Here is a 19,575-nt window from a genome sequence, read left to right on the forward strand (position 1 = left end):
TTCTATGTAGGGAAACAACTTAAGTTGACTAGTTGAAAGGGTGTTGTAGTGGTCGCATTGAGTTTTCAAAAGGTTGCAGTGTGAAAGATGAGGGGAAAGAGACAAGATTTAGAACTTTAAATAAGTTCTGGATATTGATGTTGCGGTGGGTGGTGGGGTCGTTGGAACAGTTAAAGGGATTGTGGGGTTATCATGTCTGAGGGTAAAGTGGATAGAGGGGGAGAGAGGAGGGGGAAGATTTTTTTAATTTTAATTTTTATTAATTCAATTGTTTTAAACATTTAAATCAGTAATAATAATACATTTGATAGATTTTACACAGCATCAAAGACATGAACAATGAACATCAATTGCATATATAATAATCAAAGTGAAAAAATAAAATGGCATAAGAACTAGATTAAAATAAGGTGTGCAAACTAGGTTTCTCTTCACTGCTTAGTTTAGTGTGCTGCGGAGTCAAAAGTTCACACTGTAGCCACCCATGGACAGAAATAGAAACGACCATGGAAGAAGTGTCTCTGTAATCACATACTGATCTATCATTCCAAAACTTTCCATGACATAAAATTGACCCTTGGCAATGAGGGCACGCTACCTTGACATGTCCGCCAGTCCGGTTGAGTGGGGGGGGGGGGAGGGGGGGGGGAGTGTGTGTGTGTGTTGGGGGGGGGAGTTGAGGTGGGTATCTCTCTCTACCATTCAGGTTGTGCATTTTAAAACCCGGGAAACAGAAGACTGTTCTAATGTTAATTTACTTGGGGGCTGATCGAGTGATGTTTGGCTTGAGACTGTCTAAATTAAAATTAATACTTTATTTCTTTCCTGTATATTTCTTTTTTTCTCATTTAAGTGAGAGTTCCCAGTCTATGTTTTAGCTTTGCTTGAAATATTTCTTTTAACTCGATGTCCGTGTATTTTGTGAAAAAATATCTGACTTTATTCCTAATTTGCCATATAGTCGATCTATAAATAGCCGTTGCTACTAGTCTGTTTTCGTCTTCTGTTCTTTGTCTAGTCGTGTTAATTAAATTAAGTGTGATTGCTTTATTTGTTGTGGCTGTTTGATTGGTGGTGTTTAATATTTTCGCAAGTGTTTGCTTTGCTTTCTGTACTAATATACAATCTAAATAAATGTGTTTCTCAGTTTCTTGTATATTTTGTTTACACGTTTGACATGTTATTTTAACATTTTGATTTGACTTTGTATTTCGTGAAACTGGAGTTGTATTAAAAATCAGTCTGTATGCTACTTCCCTTTCTTTTGGTGTAATGCGTTTATTATGTAGGTTTCTAAATGTATCTTTAATGTCTATTATATTGTGTTCCCTGGCCCAACTAATTCTCGTGAATAAGGGTGTCGCTTGTTGTTTGATTAGGATGTCGTATATTTTTTTTGTGTCTTCCCCAATAATGCTTTTGTTTCCTTGGAATGTTGCTAGCGTTTCTTTATAAAAGCTGCCTTTGTCATTTCCATCATAGTGTGGTGTTATGATGTTTAATTTTAAAATGCTCTTTATGTTTAACCCAATGTAGTATTGTGCTAATGGATGATACTGTGGTTCTATCCTTATTCTATCCAGGTGTTTTAATCGGAAGGTGTTTATTTTAGTTTGAATGTCGTGTAGCCCTAAACCTCCATTTAATTTATTTTGTATTAAGGTTTTGTGGCTAATGTTATTATGGTATATATATATATATATATATATATATATATATATATATATATATATATATTGTGTTATTATGGTACATAAAGTTCAATTCTGAATGTTTCTTTGTAATCGAGGATTAAAAAGGAAGATAAGAAAAAACGATACTTCCATGGATTCAAGTGTTAGATTATTAAAGTACTCATGTTCTAAATTTATGAGTTAAAAAATTAATATTGAAAGTTTTAAAAAACTATTTTCATTTTACATACTTAGAATAAGAATTTTCAATTACGAACATTATATAAAATTAAAAAACAAATTGTATCAGCGTTTATAAAATTTCTAATTGTTTCTAAAATGTATTTGCATTAGTCATTTAGCGCTCATTACGTCCCCTGATTAGGAAAAACATCTACTTACCCTTTAAAAAAACATTAAATCGGGGGGAAAAGAATTTACTATTATTAATTTGTTTTGGTGCTAGGAAAAAAAAATAAGCGGGGATTGATTAAGTGCAATGTCGTTGGTATTTTTAATACTGCCTTTTATTTATTCCATACACAGAACGTACTGTTTTCTTATTATTATTTTTAATCAAAGACAGGTGAAGTAACAAAAGACATCTTTGTTCGGGAACAGGAATTCACTCAGGTTATTATTTTTGTCTTTTTTGCGCATTCGTTTTGTCTGTCCTTTTTAGCGCATGAAGGGGAATTCGTTTTTGTCGGTCTCAACAGAAAGCTCTTTTATAGACACATGCACCAACCTACAAGAAGATATAACTACAAGAAGATATACCATTTGATATAATTCTAGCCGTTCGGATTGTGTTGTGTTCGTGTTGTGTTTGTGTTGTGTTGTGTTTGTGTTGTATTATATTGTGTTGTGTTGTGTTTGTGTTTGTGTTTTGTTGTTGTTTAGTTTGCGTTTGGTTTGTTTTCGTTTGCTTTTGTGTTTGTTTTTTCTTTGTGTTTGTATTGGCGTTTGTGGTTGTGGTTGGGTTTGTTGTTAGGTTTTTGTTTTCGTTTGTATTTGTAATTGTGTTTGGGTTATGTTTGCGTTTTTTTTGTTTTTTTTTTTTTGGTTGGTTGTGGTTAGGGTGGGCAATGCCGGGTATAAGATAATTACTAAACACACAGGTAATGGTCCTTAACAGAAAGGTTTTTCACAGAAGCCAGAGCAGGGCCTGGCCGGGACGGCTAGTTTTATAATAATTACTTTCATACAAATTCTTTTGAAAACTGTTCTTTATTGATTTGTATCATTTTCTTTATTTCTGAAAAATAAAACTTTGTTTGGGAATCTTTTTTTTTTTTGTTTCTTTACAAATTAATAAACATAAATACCTACCAGGCTTAATATCCAGCAACATTAAACAATTTAGTAGAGCCTATTGTTAGTAATGGTAAATTTTATACTAATTAATGCGATTTCTCCTGGCCACCTTGTTCTGAATACCTTCAACTGTGTCAATGATGCTACCAACTCCTATAATTAAAACTGAAGCCATTTACTATGAAGTAAAACTTGGGTGTAATCCAAATCCATCCACATGCCGGGGACAAGGTACCAAACATGATGTCCAGTAGAGGGTTAAGAAAGTAACATTATTAAATCACTATTAAACCCCTCCTTGCCTAAGCCACTCCATGTATGCTTATGGACGGTGTTAGAGTTTACTGTATTGCTTATAAGTCGAAAATGTGAAAAAGACATCTTTCACATTACTAGTTTGAAGAATAACATTCATTTTAGCCGAAACAGGTGTATTCTATAGTTGGTTAAATTCATTGTACGAGCCGATCCGCTGCGTATCATACGCCGCTATTTAGTTGTTGTTTTTTCTACTTTTCAGTAATTTATAATTTGTGAAATCGACAGTACCAATGCTGCCACTGAAAATATTTGCTTAAAAACACTAAACCCCCTCCCCCCCCCCCCCCCACGTGAAAGCAGCCTCCTCTTAGTTACCTCTTCTAAGTTTAAAATCGTTTCAAACTAAATTATCTGCCCCTAATAGCCGTCACCAAACCCGTCTCTATGATTGTAAAATGTAAACAGCGTGACCACAGCTCACCAGACAATGTGGGGGTGGGGTGGGGGTGGTAGTGATAGTGATAGAGAGAAAGAGAGGGGACTGCAAGGAGGCGCTTGCAGCTTGTTTTCTAACGGCTCCCAGAAGAGAATTATATATATAGATTGCTCATTACGATGAAGTTATTGTAAAATATAGGCCTATTTAAAAAAGCATAACTAAAAAGTGTTTTTAACGCATTTTCTTCTTACAAAAGCCTCACAGGCATGATATCAGTAACATTACGGCAAAGCAAACAACTGAAGAAGCCTCATAAACCAACAGTTGCGTAGTTCAATGATTACGATGGTCAACAAAAAAATAAAACGTCCGCTGTACAGTCCTTATGCTATCGACATCAGTTCAACCCCGGCAACTAACGTGTCCAAAAACCAAGAATTGAAATATTGACCCATTATTCTGATTAATTAGTGGTTAAACATATTTAGGCATTTGAAGGCGTTAGTTTTTAATCTAGTGTACTCAATACGGAACAACAGAAAGCTTTATGCCGCCTTAAAAACCCAATCCCATCTTACGCAAGGCGTCAATAGAGAAAGAATAATGAATAAGGCTTTGAGTCAGAACACCCAAGGGCTTATATAACTGCCAAAATACCTAATCTGTAGATCTCACAAGTCTAGAAAATATATTTGTGCCTTTGTTTTTAGAATTTCAGACGAAATACATATTGTTATGTGGTCAGTAGTTTAAGACTTAAGAAACCGCTGTACCGCAAAACCCACTTAGATGGAAAATGTCTTAGATCTGTGTTTTAATAAAAATGTGTACCTCGTCACGAGTTGGGACCTGTCGGTAGTCTGTTACTACTCTATATCTAAAAACAATAAAAAGATAACGTTCATTTTACTTCTTCAATTAATTGGTTAAATGTATTTGTTTCATCTTGTTCAATTTTGTTTATATTGATTAACATAAAGGGTTCAAATGTAACAAACGAAGAAAATTGTGACTAAATTTCCGGGTGCGGGTATGCGGACACTAGTTAAAGTATATATCTATTTATATTTATAGAAATGAAAGTATGTTTGTCTGTTTGTCCTATATGAATTACTACATCTTTCATCGTATCGCCATAAAAGTTTGTGAACAGAGTTTTTTCCAGGTATCTCTTCGCGGCAGGGGGGAGCAGAGCCAACCCACCCCCACCACCGAAGATAGTCTATCGCCCCCCCCCCCGAACTAAACAGAATTTATATAGAAAATAATATATACTTTTTAACAGTGTCCGCACGCCTCCCCCCCCCCCCGGAAATTTTAGTACGAGAGCCATACAATTTTGGGGAGTTGGTGAAAAGGGTTTCGAGAAAGAAAAAATTCTTAAGGGTGGCACCCTGGGAGGGTTCGATTTTTCTCATTATACGATTATGAGCTCAGAATCCAAATGGGAATCCAGAGGGCCTATCTCATCAATTGCGGTCATAGGTAATACTAGATTCAGCAGAGGCGTGGCGAGGGTGGCGGGGGGTACATATGTCCCTGGGCGCCGACCCTAGGGGGCGCCAAAATGGGTTGGAAAAAATTAAAAGCTCATTTTAGCTACAGTTTTGCATTGTAAATATAAAAAAATATATGGGGGCGTCAAATTGAAAGTTTGTCCCCAGCGGGAGGTGGGGGCGGCGCCAAATAGAATATTTGTCCCCAGGCGCCACGAAGGATCGCTAAGCCTCTGAGATTCGTGGTAAAACTACACCAGGTCCATCCGCAAGCTCCCCGGCGATTGAGTGACCCAGAGCGGCCAAGAGCTTTCCAGGGAGACACTACGGTTTAGATGGGCTACTATAATTGTTCACTAGGTAGAATAATGAGCGCCCGTCGGCGCCCTGGCAGTTGGCGACAGCAAGCGCCCCGGGCTCTACCGAGAGCGCCAACTTCCTTTTTATAGAGCACCCTACAATAGGGACACGGTGGCACACGACATTTGATAATTAAACCGAATTAGGGGCGCCCCTGCGGAAGAATAACCAGTGGCTCACTGGAGCGCCAAGGGACGCGTCTCTAATACGTGGGCGGTTGCCGAAGTGTGTTCAGAGGTTTATTAACATACACGCAAGGCTTTCATACAGTGCGCCTTGGTGCGTCTAGGTGGCAGTGTGGACAAACCCGCGCCCAAAAAAACGAATATGTGGGTTTGTTTGTTTAAGCAATACCAAAGATTTCATTCGTTTGTCATTCAAATTTGAGAAGCTATTGCTAATACCCCTGTGGTGGTTTCTGCGAAAAAAAAATTCGATTTGGTGGCGCCCCGGCAGGGTTCTATTTAGCTCCCCGGGTTTTCCCGTGAGTACTATGATACCTTTGTTCGTTTTAATAATTGCTAAACGCTATGAATATGATGGGCTACTGTAATCGCTCACTAAACCGAGCGAGGCGCTTTCCTACCTAGGCCCACCTACCTACATACCTAACTCCCTGCCTACTTATCTACCTATCTACTAACCTGCCTGCGCTGCTGCCTGCCTGCCAACTTGCCTACCTGCTGTTATTCCTGCCAAACTGCTTTCTTTCCACCCCGCCTGTCTACCCACCTCACATCCTACTTACACACACACATATGTTCGTATGTACATATGTATGTGGTAGTGTACTCTAGGACTATGTATTTTTACATTTTTGTTTTTAGGTAGCACTATTCAGTATAAAAGAGTTTCCTTTTTTTTTTGACGTTGTACCTGCCGTTAAAATATTCTTTTTTGTATTTGTGCATAAAATAGTGTAGTTTTATTAATAAAAGTACATTTTATTATGTATTTAAGTGTATATAATCATTTTCGTCAAGCGAGTGTGTTCATAATCTTAAATTTAAAAACCATGAAACTCGATAGCCAAAGATTTAGAGTGAGAAACAATTTAATAATAGCTATTTAACCAGAAACACCTACTCTAAGTATTGTAATAAAAAATTTTAAAATAAATATACACAGAGATAGATTGTTTTCTTATACAATTAATTAAAAAAGTCAACTGTATTTCATAACGAAAATCAACACAACATACATTCGAATATAAACTGTCAAGGGAGACTACTCTAATATTTGTAAGACTAATAGTTTTTATTAAGATTTTTTTATTATTAGAAGAAAAGTTAATAATGGAGAATCTATAAAAGATTACCTTGCATTTAAAACAAGTTAATTAAAAAAGTCTAGTGGCATTTATGCGCAATTTCCTTATGTTATCTAAAATAGCTCTGACGTATAATGCTGGGATGCGTTCAAGCTAGAAGAACGATCGGTTTGTAGGTGTTTATGTAATTTTAAAATTTGTGACCGAACGAGAGAATATTTTTGAAAACTTTCTCCGGCAATATTGTTCTAAATTATGGCAGGAATCGATTGGTACATGTTTCAAGTCGCTAAGTGGTCTGGTTGCCGAGATATGGGCCAAAAACTGCATTTTTTCGAGGTTTTTTGGCTTTTCCGGGAAATACATGAAAGAAACCCGGAATTTTTATGGCCTATGCTCATTCTTGTAACTTGCTTAACATAATTGCTTTTGGAACTAGTCATCGATATTGCTTCGTTGAGGAGGAGATACGACTTAAAGCCCGGACACACATTCATCCATACATTCATTCATCCATCCATTCCCAGAAATGACGAGTTAATAAACGCAATTCTCCAGAATGGAAATTGCGCTAAAAAAAGATATTCGATAGGTTTAGAGTGAGAAATAATTAAAATTATTTATTATATTCATTAGTTTTTTTTCAAATAATATAGTAAAAAGGCCTGTTTTAATTATTTTTTTAAAATCTTATTTCAAATAATAAATTATAAACGATGATCGAGGTTCTATATTTTTTTAAAATAGATTAACTGTCCCTAAACAATTGTATCAATCGCTGAGAAATTAAGACTTAATAATTACTAACACTTTATAATTGAGTTTCTCGAGAGAAATATCCAAGAGAGCGGTAGTTATCATTGACTCTGTCATTGATAATTTCATTGAGTCTTACATAGAAAATAGTGTTTGATCGGCTGAACAAGTCACCTGGCGCAGTAGACATTGCCTTTAACTACATTATCAAACTGTAGTCAGAAGTTCTAAGAATAGACGACAGAGGCGTAACGAGGGGAGGGCGGGTGAACAACCGTCTCGAGCGTCGAGCCTAGGGGGGGGGGGGGGAGGAGCCAAACGGGGTGGAAAAAAAATAAAAAGCTTATTTTGAGCAGCGTTACTGAATTATACACAATCTAAATTTAAGAAAGAGAAATTGATTATTGTCTTTACAGACGGATTAAACTGTTTTCTACATCAATAGTGTGACAGCGAAATAAAAACTTTTACAGCATAGTGACTGGTAAAATGCGCACGCAAACTTTCTAAATTGAGGGTGGGTGCGCTTGTTGGTCAACTTGATAAACTATATATACATTAAGGGGGGGGGGAGCTAAATTGATAGTTTGCCCCGGGCGCCAGTATGGGTTGATACGCCTCTGATAAGCGCTGCGGATTCTAATCGCAGTAATCGAAGTCAGTGTTTTTATTGCCATAGATGTTTTAATTCACATCTAGAAAATACATTTTTAACAAACATAAGGTAGCTAACCCCTCCATCAGATGCACGTATAAACAGATCTAAGGTAGATAACTCATTTATTAGACAATCAAATAAAACAGATATAGAGTAGATTTTTCCTTTATTTAGACAAATATATAAAACAGATCTAAGGTAGATAACTCCTTTATTAGACAATCATATAAAACAGATATAGAATAGATTTTTCCTTTATCGGACAAACATATAAAACAGATCTAAGATAGATTACTCCTTTATGAAACAAACATATAAAACGGATATAGGGCAGATAACTCTTATAATAGATCTATGGCAGATAACTCATCCACTAGACGCAGCCCGCAATCGGAATGCATCTTACAAGTCCCTTATAACCACAAGTGCATCTATTGCAAGCGTTGAAGGGAACGGCGTCACCTTCGTTATACACCTGAGGATAAAGTGAACACAATAATGGAACGTTTCAACATAAGGTCTTCGTCAGTAAAATGATAATAACAAAAATATATAATATTTTTATTCAGAAAAAAAAATGAGTTGCATTTAAGTTCTTTAATTCTCGAGGGAGTTATGTAAAAGATATTATTGTAAAGGTGGGTGGTATTTTAAATGTAAAAATGACCCTTTTAGAACAAGACAGTTAAAGTAGAGTTCATCAGACTTCCTGAACGCGGTGTATGATGGGATAGTGTGGTTTGCTTCACGTCCAATCGTTTTTTACCTATACATGACTCTGAGTCATGTATAGGCACCGCGGCTCGTCGGACACAATACTTCTCAGTTTGGTAACATGCTTCACAGAAATAAATGTAACTAATTACACCACAATGAAGATTTGGTTAGGCTTAGTTTTTGAACAGTGTTTAGAGCGTGTTTAAAGTTACCACTTTTAAAATAAATACTAAAAATACGTTGGTCGATTCTTAAGTTTTAAATACCTTAAATTACTTATTTTCTTTTTTTTTAGAGCAAAGATAAAACCTTGTTATTATTACGTTTTTTACGAAAAAAAAATATTATCTTAATAAAATTATTAAAACAAATATTTTCATGAAAAAAAATCAATAGCGCACTAAATAAACACCTTTCTATGTAAACGGTGGTACTAAAGTAAATACACGCCTTCCAAGGCCACAGAAACAAGTGAACTCTACTTTACTTGTCCTATAGACCGTCAGGTTTGAAAAGGGATTTTTTTTTACTAAAGTATATACACGCTTTTCTTTATAAAAATTAGTGCTAAAGCATATACATGCTTTTCTATACAAGGAGTAGTACTAAAACATATCCTCGACTTTGCACAAGAGTAGTATTAAAATACTCACCACTCCGTTGTAGGTGCAGGTAACGGCTGATGCTAGATTGGCACCACACACAGAGAGTAACAACAGGATGAGTACAACTTTCATTGTTGATGTCTGCAAGATTTGGAATTTAAATAAACCGTGAGTGATCTCCCCTAAACTTTTTCGAATATTCTTATATAACACTACGGGGGATGGCAACTCGGGATACAGACAATATTTTAAACCATTTTTAATTACTTTAACTTTTCAAAATAGAATAGAATCTCGTAGAAAAAAGAATTTCACACCAAGTGAACGCGTTTTTTGAGAAATCGGAATTAGCGTAAATTACTACTTCCGGTAAACGGAAATAACTCAAAAGAAGTCAGATAATTAGATCGCTTACTTACATATGAAATTTCATTTATCTATCTGAAAAAGTACTCAAGTTATAGGCTTTGAAAAGTTCAAAGTAGAAAAAATTCCACTTCCGGTTATCGGAAATCGCTGAAAATTTATTTGACACCTATCTACAACTTTGATATGATACTAATTTATGATATTTCATCAACCTAGCAGTATCGGTACTCAAGTTATCGTATTTACAGACATACATCCACACATCTGGACATAATTGCAAAGTCCAGTTTTTCCGACTCGAATACGCGTAAAACGCCGAAATTTTAATAAATCTGGATTAAGAATTCTTGCCCGATTAAAATAAGTCCCCTGTACTCCGTTTATGATGAAGTACTGATAAGTAAAACGGTGGAAACAGTCAAAATTTAATGTGATTTTTGTGCACGATTACTGTGTATACGAGAAAGTAAAAACTCAAACTTTACTTCTAAACTTTCTTGAAATAATTATCAAAATCATAGCAGAAAATGATATATCTAAGAATCTTGTGTACTCTCTCAGTTAAATACTTTCGAAAATGTCGATGTTTAACGCCGTTAATTATAAAAATCAAGTTTAAGTTTAGCCTTACAATTGCGTGTCAAACGAATGGGGTATTGAATACGATGGTTAACCAAATCTTCAAATAAGATTTGTATTGGCTTTATTTATACTGGAGGCGGAAATCGCGAGTTCGGATTCCCGGGCTCTAGTCTGTAGGACGTTAATGAGTTCACCCAGCTCTAAAGGGTACCTGACTTACGTTACGGAAAGTAGCTTCGACTTGGATTATTGCTGATTACATTATCCTCTCAAAAAAAGGTGAACTCAACTTAACTGACCGCCAGATTTGAAAGGTAACGCTAATTAGCTATGCTGCTCAGCACTATGTCCAATCGCCTTCTCCTTTTCCTAATTGAGTCAGGTACACTTTAGAGCTGGGTGAACTCCGACCTCTGGACATGAGCCTAGGCACCAAGCTCTAACCCTCGACCACGACGACAACAAGCCATCAGTAGATTCAAATACTTACCTGACTAGTCTAGCTCTTTACGAATATGATTTTGTAGCTGCTGTATTGAGGTCCTGGATTTTCCTCTCTATTTATACCCCAACCCTAATCGTTTATTTAAATTAGTGTAACACTGAAGTGGATTATTAAGCCCCGTGTCAACTTTCTATGCTAATTTGTATCTTTGATCAAGGACAGAAGTTGGAAACATATGCCGTTTAATTTTTTTTTCGGGATACATTTTGTTAAATAAAAAGAAAAAAAAAAGTTGTAGCTTTAGGGATCACCCCCCCCCCCCTCCAACCACAAAAGGAAAGATGTCGAATTTCACATGTAGGTAAAAGATCTAATTCTCTGCCTTCTATCAAATTTTGAGTAATTTCCGTCGACCGGAAGTAGTAGTTTGCGCTATTTCCGATTTCTCAAAAAAAAAAAAATTTATAAAGTACTAACAATATCCCGCACTATTATGCACATTTTATTTGGCGTTCACTAGGTGTGCAATTGTTTTTTTTTACGAGATTCTATTCTATTATAAAAAGTTTAAATAATTAAAAATGGATTAAAAATATTGTCTATGTCCCGAGTTGCCATCCCCGTAGTGTTATATCAGAATATTCGAGAAAGTTTAGGGGAGATCACTCCCGGTTTATCTTTTATGTAAAAATGATGTAAGCAGTTCTTCGTCTTCGATTTTTAATTGTAATCTTGGAAGGATTTCCTCCAACATAATTAAGTATTACGTGTCAACTTGTTATACGCCATATAAGCCGGCTTTTTCTCTCTGGATTTGCTTCTTTAGCAAGAACAAACTACAAGGCAGCAGCTGTTTCATTTTGGAGTTATCTCTCCTAGTTTGCGTGATGTCGAGATGATTCCCCCTATACCTTGTTTCTGCATTTATTGTATTAGAACAGGGGTCGGCAACCTTTTGAAGCGGAAGAGCCAAAAGTTACAATTTTCAAAATTTCCCTGGTTTTAAAGAGCCACAAACATTTTTCTTGTTCCAAATATTTTATTTTTCTATTAAGATTATTAGTATTTGTTCAAGGAGCTGGAGAGCCGCATCTTAATATCAAAAGAGCCGCATGCGGCTCGCGAGCCGCAGGTTGCCGACCCCTGTATTAGAATATTCAAATTATATTACAAAATTTAATAAAATTAGCAATATTAGCAAAAGATAATAATAAGCCTTTGATTTTTCTCAAGAATAAATATTTTGTTTTTACAAGATGTCAGAGTAATAATTAGGTATTACAATTTATTTTAGATGGTTCTGTAACTTTACATTTGTAAGGGTAATACAATTGATTGTAATTACATGATATAAATTTGTAATGAATATTTTACGGGAATAATTCCTTTGTATTATTATAAATATTTTTAAAATGTTTTTGTATTAAAAATAGTTTTTTAAATTTCCTTTCCGGAACAGTAATCGAGCAAACATTAAAATGGGTACAAATTATGTTTGATTACTTCCCTTAGTTCAGGTTTTAACTACTTGGTATCAGGAAGAAACATGAGATGAGGGTCCAGGCACAAACTAAACAAGTCTGGCCCAGTCGCATCAAGAAATGTTGGCTCCGTTAATACAAAAAGAGGGCATATAGTCCAGTTAGAAAGATAAATTGTTTATTATGTCTTATTTTTGGTCTCAGACAAAAAGATCTAATTATATTGTCAGTAGGTCTTGTCTCTTTGTTAAGTTTTAGCATCGGCTTGAGAGGACTAATAAAGATTTAAAATAGGTGATATTTTTTATCTTGTATTAATTCACGATGGTTAATTTTTACAGCAAGCAAAACGTTTAATTATTTAATAAAACCTAACAGTTGAAGCAAAATATTGAAAGGTATTTATTGCGGAGGGTCGAGCGAGGGGGGGGGGGGGGGAAGTGAACGTATTACAAAATTCGAGATATGAGATATCAATATAAATAGACGAAATTTATCTGAATTAAGTAAAATTATACTTAAGTGGGAAATTAAATGAATGAGTCATCTTGTTAATTGACTGTGCTAATTTATATATTGGTAAGCTAGAACAAAGAAGATCGATGGAAATAACGCGTTGAACTGTCATTCTAGATGTGTGTTTTTTTTTTTGGTTTGATGCCAATTTAATTATTTTTAATGTACTTATGTAAATGGGTTATACCTTCCCCTCCACCCCCCCCCCCCCCCCCCACCCCCAATCTCTGCATCACCACTCAACCCACACATTTGCTCTACTTTCAGAATATCTGGATATACAACTGTAACACGAGCGTTACATATTGAAGTCGTTTTTTAAGTGGTGGGATACGAGTCATCGACTTTAGAGTATTTTCATATCAAACAGATGCGGCTACAGCGCTCACCTTTGACGGCGTAGAGTTTAGCAACGTCACTTATTCTAATCAATAAGCTGCATAATTAGGCAAGGACAGATGAAAACATTTTTGTGAAATTTTTTTGTTTAATTTTTTTTTGTATTTAAATGTACGTTGTGTGGGCCATTATTTAAAATTAAATATGTAATGCGGGCCATGGTTCAAATATGATAGGTTGGCCATGGTTTAAATATGTTATGGGCCATGATATAAATACGATGCATTGGCCAGAATCTAAATTTGTTGTGTGGGCCATGATTTAAATGTGTTGTGGGCATGATTTAAATATGTTGTGTGGGCCTTTATTCAAATATGTTGTGGGGGCCATGATTTAAATATGTTGTGTGGGGCCATGATTTAAATATGTTGTGGGGCCATGATTTAAATATTGTGAGCGTGTCATTATCTAATATGGTATGTGGGCCTTATTCTAGTATGTTGTGTGTGACATATTTTAACGTTTTTTTAACTGAAATTATTGTCTATACGGCACGTCATATAAACAAATTAGAGTTTTATACACGGCCATTAGTAGAGACAGATGCTGTTACAGTGTTACATATACCATTCTGTATATATTTTGGCTTTATATTAATGCAAATAAAACGTAATAAAAATAACAAATGCACTATTTTGCCAACTCACCTCATTTCAACCTAACTGAACGGTTGTGTACCTAACTTTTGAAACCTTCTCATTTAATAAACTGGACTATCACTAGTTAAAATATTCAAAAATGTCATAAAGATGACTGGGGCTCGTGGAGGGGTTGGGGTGGGGGTAAGAAAAAAATTGCGATCGGGATCGCGTTTCTGTCAATAGGCAAGTGGCTTTCGGGCATTTTGCTCATTCGGGCAAGTGTCCTTTCGGCGTTTTTCGCATTCGGGCAAATGTACATTCGGGCATTTGGCTCATTCGGGCATGTCTCCATTCGGCGTTTGTCGCATTCGGGCAAGTGTCCATTTGGACAAACGGTATGCGGGTGTGTCTCTTTCGGGAATATGTCTTAGACCCCTGTAATATGAATAAAATGAGCTGATAGAAAAAAAAATAAAACGTAACCAGGACAGTGAAGAACAACCTGTAAATTTAGAAACAACAAACTGCTGTCTTAAAGATCCATCATGTTGTAACCAGTGTTTGTTCCCGACTTTTTTTTTCCGAGGGGGGGGGGATTGATAATTTCGGAGGGGGGGGGGGAGTACGGTCGACCTTTTTTCGGGGGGGTGGACACTAGTAAAAGTGTATGTTTACTATATCTCTTCCGGGGGGGGGGGGGCGGTAGACTTTCTTTTGGTCGAAAGCCGTTAGGCAATACGCAAACTGGCTGGCGAATCTCCAAAAATCAAGACAATGTGAGGTGAAAGCGGTCAGTTTGTGAAATGAACGACTTCGGGCTTTATAGCATTATAAAGGTTTTTTTAAAACATTTTTCTTTTTGGGATGGTGAGGATGGGGTAATAGTTTCAATGAATGTGGGATTCCAGAGAGAGTAATACACATAAAAGTATACATTACACGTATAAATTATATATTTTTCTATTTCGGTACGGGTGTAGGCCTAGGTCAAAGTCGGGTACTGGCCCCGATAAAATGTGTACGCGTGGACCCTGGTACAGCTATATCGTGGTTGTCACTATGAGATGTAGTAATCACTAATGTAAGAAAAAAAACATATAGTTAATCCATTTGCCATTTAGTATAAATTAGATGAAATGCCAACATTGAAAATAGTTTTGCAAAGGCGTTTTTGAGTTTTAAATTGTTCTTAAGGGGACTTTTTTTTTATTCTAGTGTACGATAATATGATTTTCTTAAAAAAGGTGTTAAGTTACTGGTAATTAACTAAAAACACACTTATATAAACTACTAATGCCAATGCTAATCTTTACCCCAACTCTAGTCCTGCCATGTGTCTAATGCTGATTTCTATCTATAAAACTAGAACCCCACCATTGCTCTACTTTTGAAACATCTGGTCATGCTACTGAATGTAAGGATTATACTGTTAAGTAGTTGTAATAGAAGTAGGAGGCGAGTGATTGACACTTTCGTCCTTATAAGAAAGTACACATCAAAGAGACGAGGCAACAGGTTGAACACCTGATGCGTAGAAAAAACTAATACGAATAAATAGGTTGCAGAACGAAAAGTACACCATCTTAAAAACATAGTGTTGCGCCTGTGGTATATTGTGATGTGTTTATATGCGTAGTGTTTGGCCTTGATATAAACATAAATGTGGGCTGTGGTTAAAATATGAAATGTGTATCGTTGTTAAAATAATATATTTTGTGGGGGTTTGGTTCAATAGGGTGTGTGGGGAATGGATCAATATGATGTGTGGGGTATGGTTCAAATATGGTGTGTGGGGTATGGATCAAATATGATGTTAGGGGTATGGTTCATGATGGTGTGTGGTCTCTGGTTCAATAGGGTGTGTGTGGTATTGTTGAAATAGGGTGTGTGGGGTATGATTCATATATGTTGTGTAGGGGTATGGTTCAAATATGGTGTGTGGAGTATGGTTAAATCGGGTGTGTGGGGTATGGTTTATATATTGTGTGTATGGGTATGGTTTAAATATGGTGTGTGGGGTATGGTTTATATATTGTGTGGGGTATGGTTTAAATATGGTGTGAGGGGTATGGTTCAAATATGACGTATATAACTCCTCCAGATAGGATTTTAAATTTGTTTCTTTAGATCTACATAATGGGTATAACAGATCTAGGGTAGCTAACTCCGTTTTTAGATATAAATTGAATATATAAAACAAATTTAGAGTATATAACTTCTAATAAAACGTATAGATAGAGTAGACTTCTTTATTGGACAACAGATCTAAGGTAGATAACTCCTTCATTAAACAAATATTTTAAAAAGATATAGGGTAGATAACTATTTTATTAGATAAACTCTTGTAACAGATCAGTAGCAGATAACTCATCTACTAGACACAGCCATCAATCGGAATGCATCTTACAAGTCCCTTAGTACCACAAGTACATTTATTGCAAGCGTTAAAGGGAACTGCATCGCCTTGGTTATACACCTGAGGATAAAGTAAACACAATAATCGAAAGTTTAAACGTAAGATCTTCGTAGAAGAATTATAAAAAATAAAATAATTAGCGTTAAAATAAATAAATTACTGCATTCTAATGGTTATTAAAACGTTATTAATAATTTGTGTTCAAAACTTAAAATTTTTTAAACAAGTAGTTTTATAAGTAAAACCAATAACGCGCCAAAATGAACACAATATATAAATAATATAATAGTAATACGATAGCATGGAAAATAGTACTTTGTACAAGAAACTTTAATTAATTAATTAAAAAATTAATTCTGCATTCAATTAAGTCAAATTTGATGTCCCATTGTATTGTCAGCAGATCTCGACACGCGTGCAAAGTTTCAAAGAAATTAGTCCGTTAGGAGTGGTCGATATTTTTCTCGTCTGTTTCGACACACAATGCAAGACAAACGTACCAGGAAGCAAATTGATAAAAGCTTGGAAAACAAAGATTAGCTCAGCAAAACCAGAAATCGGATAACATATTTTGATTGAGAGACAATTTAAAACCGAAAAGTAAAACTATCATTACAACAGCAGGACGTACAAAACATACACACCCTTCTAGAATCTATGTAGATAACAGTTTTAAAACATAAACATTACTAAAACGTATTGACTTTCTATTTAAACTGCAATACTAAAACATTTACAAGCCTCTCTATATAAAGAGTAGTACTGGAGCATATACGCGACTTTCTGTATCGAAAGTAGTAAAAAAGTAAAGTATTCTCTTTACACCCAGCGACCCATTGGGCAGATGAAGTAGAGTTCATGTTTCCTGACCTCGGCATATGAATTGAAGGTGTGGTCAGCACTACATAAAGAGTAGCAATATCTTAAACGAGCCGGCCCGCGGCATAACATACGCCGCTATTTAGTTGTTTCTAATTTTCAATAATTCATAATTTGTGAATTCGACAGTACCAACGCTGACACTGAAAATATATCTTTAAAACACTATAAGTAGCTCGTTAAGGACCATAACCCCCCCCCCCCTTCCTTCCCCCCCCCCCCTACGTTTAAAATCGTTGGCTCTGCTTGTAAACATTTAGAGTGAACACAGCTCACTAAAACCATGTAGGGGTGGGGAGGTAGGGAGAGCGTTTGCAGCTTGTTTTCTAACGGCTCGAAGAGGAGAATTATATATATAGATAGATACTCACCACTCCGTTGTAGGTGCAGGTAACGGCTGATGCCAGATTGGCACCGCACACGGAGAGTAGCAACAGGACGAGTACAACTTTCATTGTTGATGTCTGCAAGATTTGGAATTTTAAAAACTTTAACTTTTCTTCTAAATTTTCTAGAAAAAAAATTATCAAAATTATAGGAAACAATTGATGATATCTGAAAATATTCAGTACTCTCTCAGTTATTATTTTTAAAAATGTTGATGTTTAACCGTTATTTATAATAATCAAGTTTAAGTTAACCCTTACAATTTTGTGTCATATGAATGGGATATTGAATACGATGGTTAATAAAATCTTCACAAAGAAAAACGAAAGCTCCTGTTATTTTCAAATACATCTGCGTCATAAGTTTTATTTATTCGCTTTATTTATCAGGGGGACGGAAATCGCGTGTTCGGATCCCGGGCTCTAGTCTGTAGGACGTATTGAGTTCACCCAGCACTGATGGGTACCTGAACTACGTTATGGAAAGTAAAGGCTGATGGCCCTAGTACTGATTCGAACGGTACTGAGAATTAGCTATGCTGCTCAGCACTATGTCCAATCGCCTTTATCTTTTCCTAATTGAGTCAGTACCCTTTAGAATTGGATGAACTCCAACCAGTGGATTTGAGCCTAGGCACGGAGCTCTAGCCCTCGACCACGCCGCCACCAAACCATCAATAGATTCAAAGACTTACCTGACTGGTCTACCTTTTTAACGTCACGAGTAGAATGTGTAGATGTTGTGTTGAGGTCCTGGAGTTTCCTCTCTATTTATACCCCAACCCTAATCGTTTATTTAAATTAGTGTAACACTGAAGTGGATTATTAAACCACGTGTCAACTTTCTATGCTAATTTGTATCTTTGATCAAGTACAGACTATGGAAACAGATGCTGCTTAAGTTTTTTTTTCCAGGATATATTTTGTTTAATAAAAAGAAAAAAAAAACGTTGTAACTCTAGTGATTCCCACCTTCCCTCCTCCCCTCCCACCCCCCCCCCCCTCCAACCACTCGTCTATTTTGCGAAACAGCTGGTCTCAGCAAGCATCTATTTACATTTTGTTACAATTATATAAGTTGATATTTTGTTCACTTCCTTTTTTGTTTCTTAATTTTTTCATTATTTTCAATGTGCATGAATGTAATTATATTTTTGTATTATTATTTTGTTTTTGTTTCGTTTTTTTTGTTTTTCTTATTGTTGAGTTTTTTCTTTTCTTTTTTTTTTCTTTCTTTTTTTCATTTTTCCTTTGCTTTTCTTTTTTTTTCTTTTTTAGTTTTTTTTTTGTTTGGTTCATTCTATATTTTCATTATTTTCTTCGTTCTATTTCTAATATTTTTATTATATTTAATTGTCAGTGTAAACGGATGTAATTCTTGGCTTCTTATTTGGACCATACCAACAAAGACAGAGAGAGAGAGAGAGATCACGATGTTTTCTGTATCTAATCCCCTAGTGCTTGCCCATTCCACTCCTCTAGGTGCATCCATTGACCACCCATAATTAATTGAACCAAATACGTTAAAATATATATATACTAACCTTGTTTTTTTATTTAAACATTAAACCTATTTATTTCCAAGTTTTTAAAATTATTTAAAATTATTCTTCTAAAAACTATTTATTACTTCCATTTCCTTACATGTGAGCAGTTTTTAATTGATGTTCGTCTTCGTTTTTAATCGTAACGTTGGAAGGAATTGCCTCCAACACAATTAAGTATTACGTGTCTACTTGTTATGCGTCTTATTGGCCGGCTTTTTCTTTCTGGATTTGCTTCCATAGCAAGAACAAACTACAAGTCAGCAGCTGTTTGATTTTAAAGTTGTCTCTCCTAGTTTGCTTGATGTCGAGATGATCCCCTTTTTATCATTTTTCTGTACTTATTATAGTACAATTTTGAAATTATATTACGAAATTTGTCTTTTAGTTTCGGCAATAGATAATAATGTTAAGTCTTTTATTTT

This window comes from Physella acuta, unplaced genomic scaffold (genome assembly GCF_028476545.2).
Source record: "Physella acuta isolate Inbredline_101_S28 unplaced genomic scaffold, ASM2847654v3 ptg000422l, whole genome shotgun sequence".
Classification (NCBI taxonomy): Eukaryota; Metazoa; Mollusca; class Gastropoda; family Physidae; genus Physella; species Physella acuta.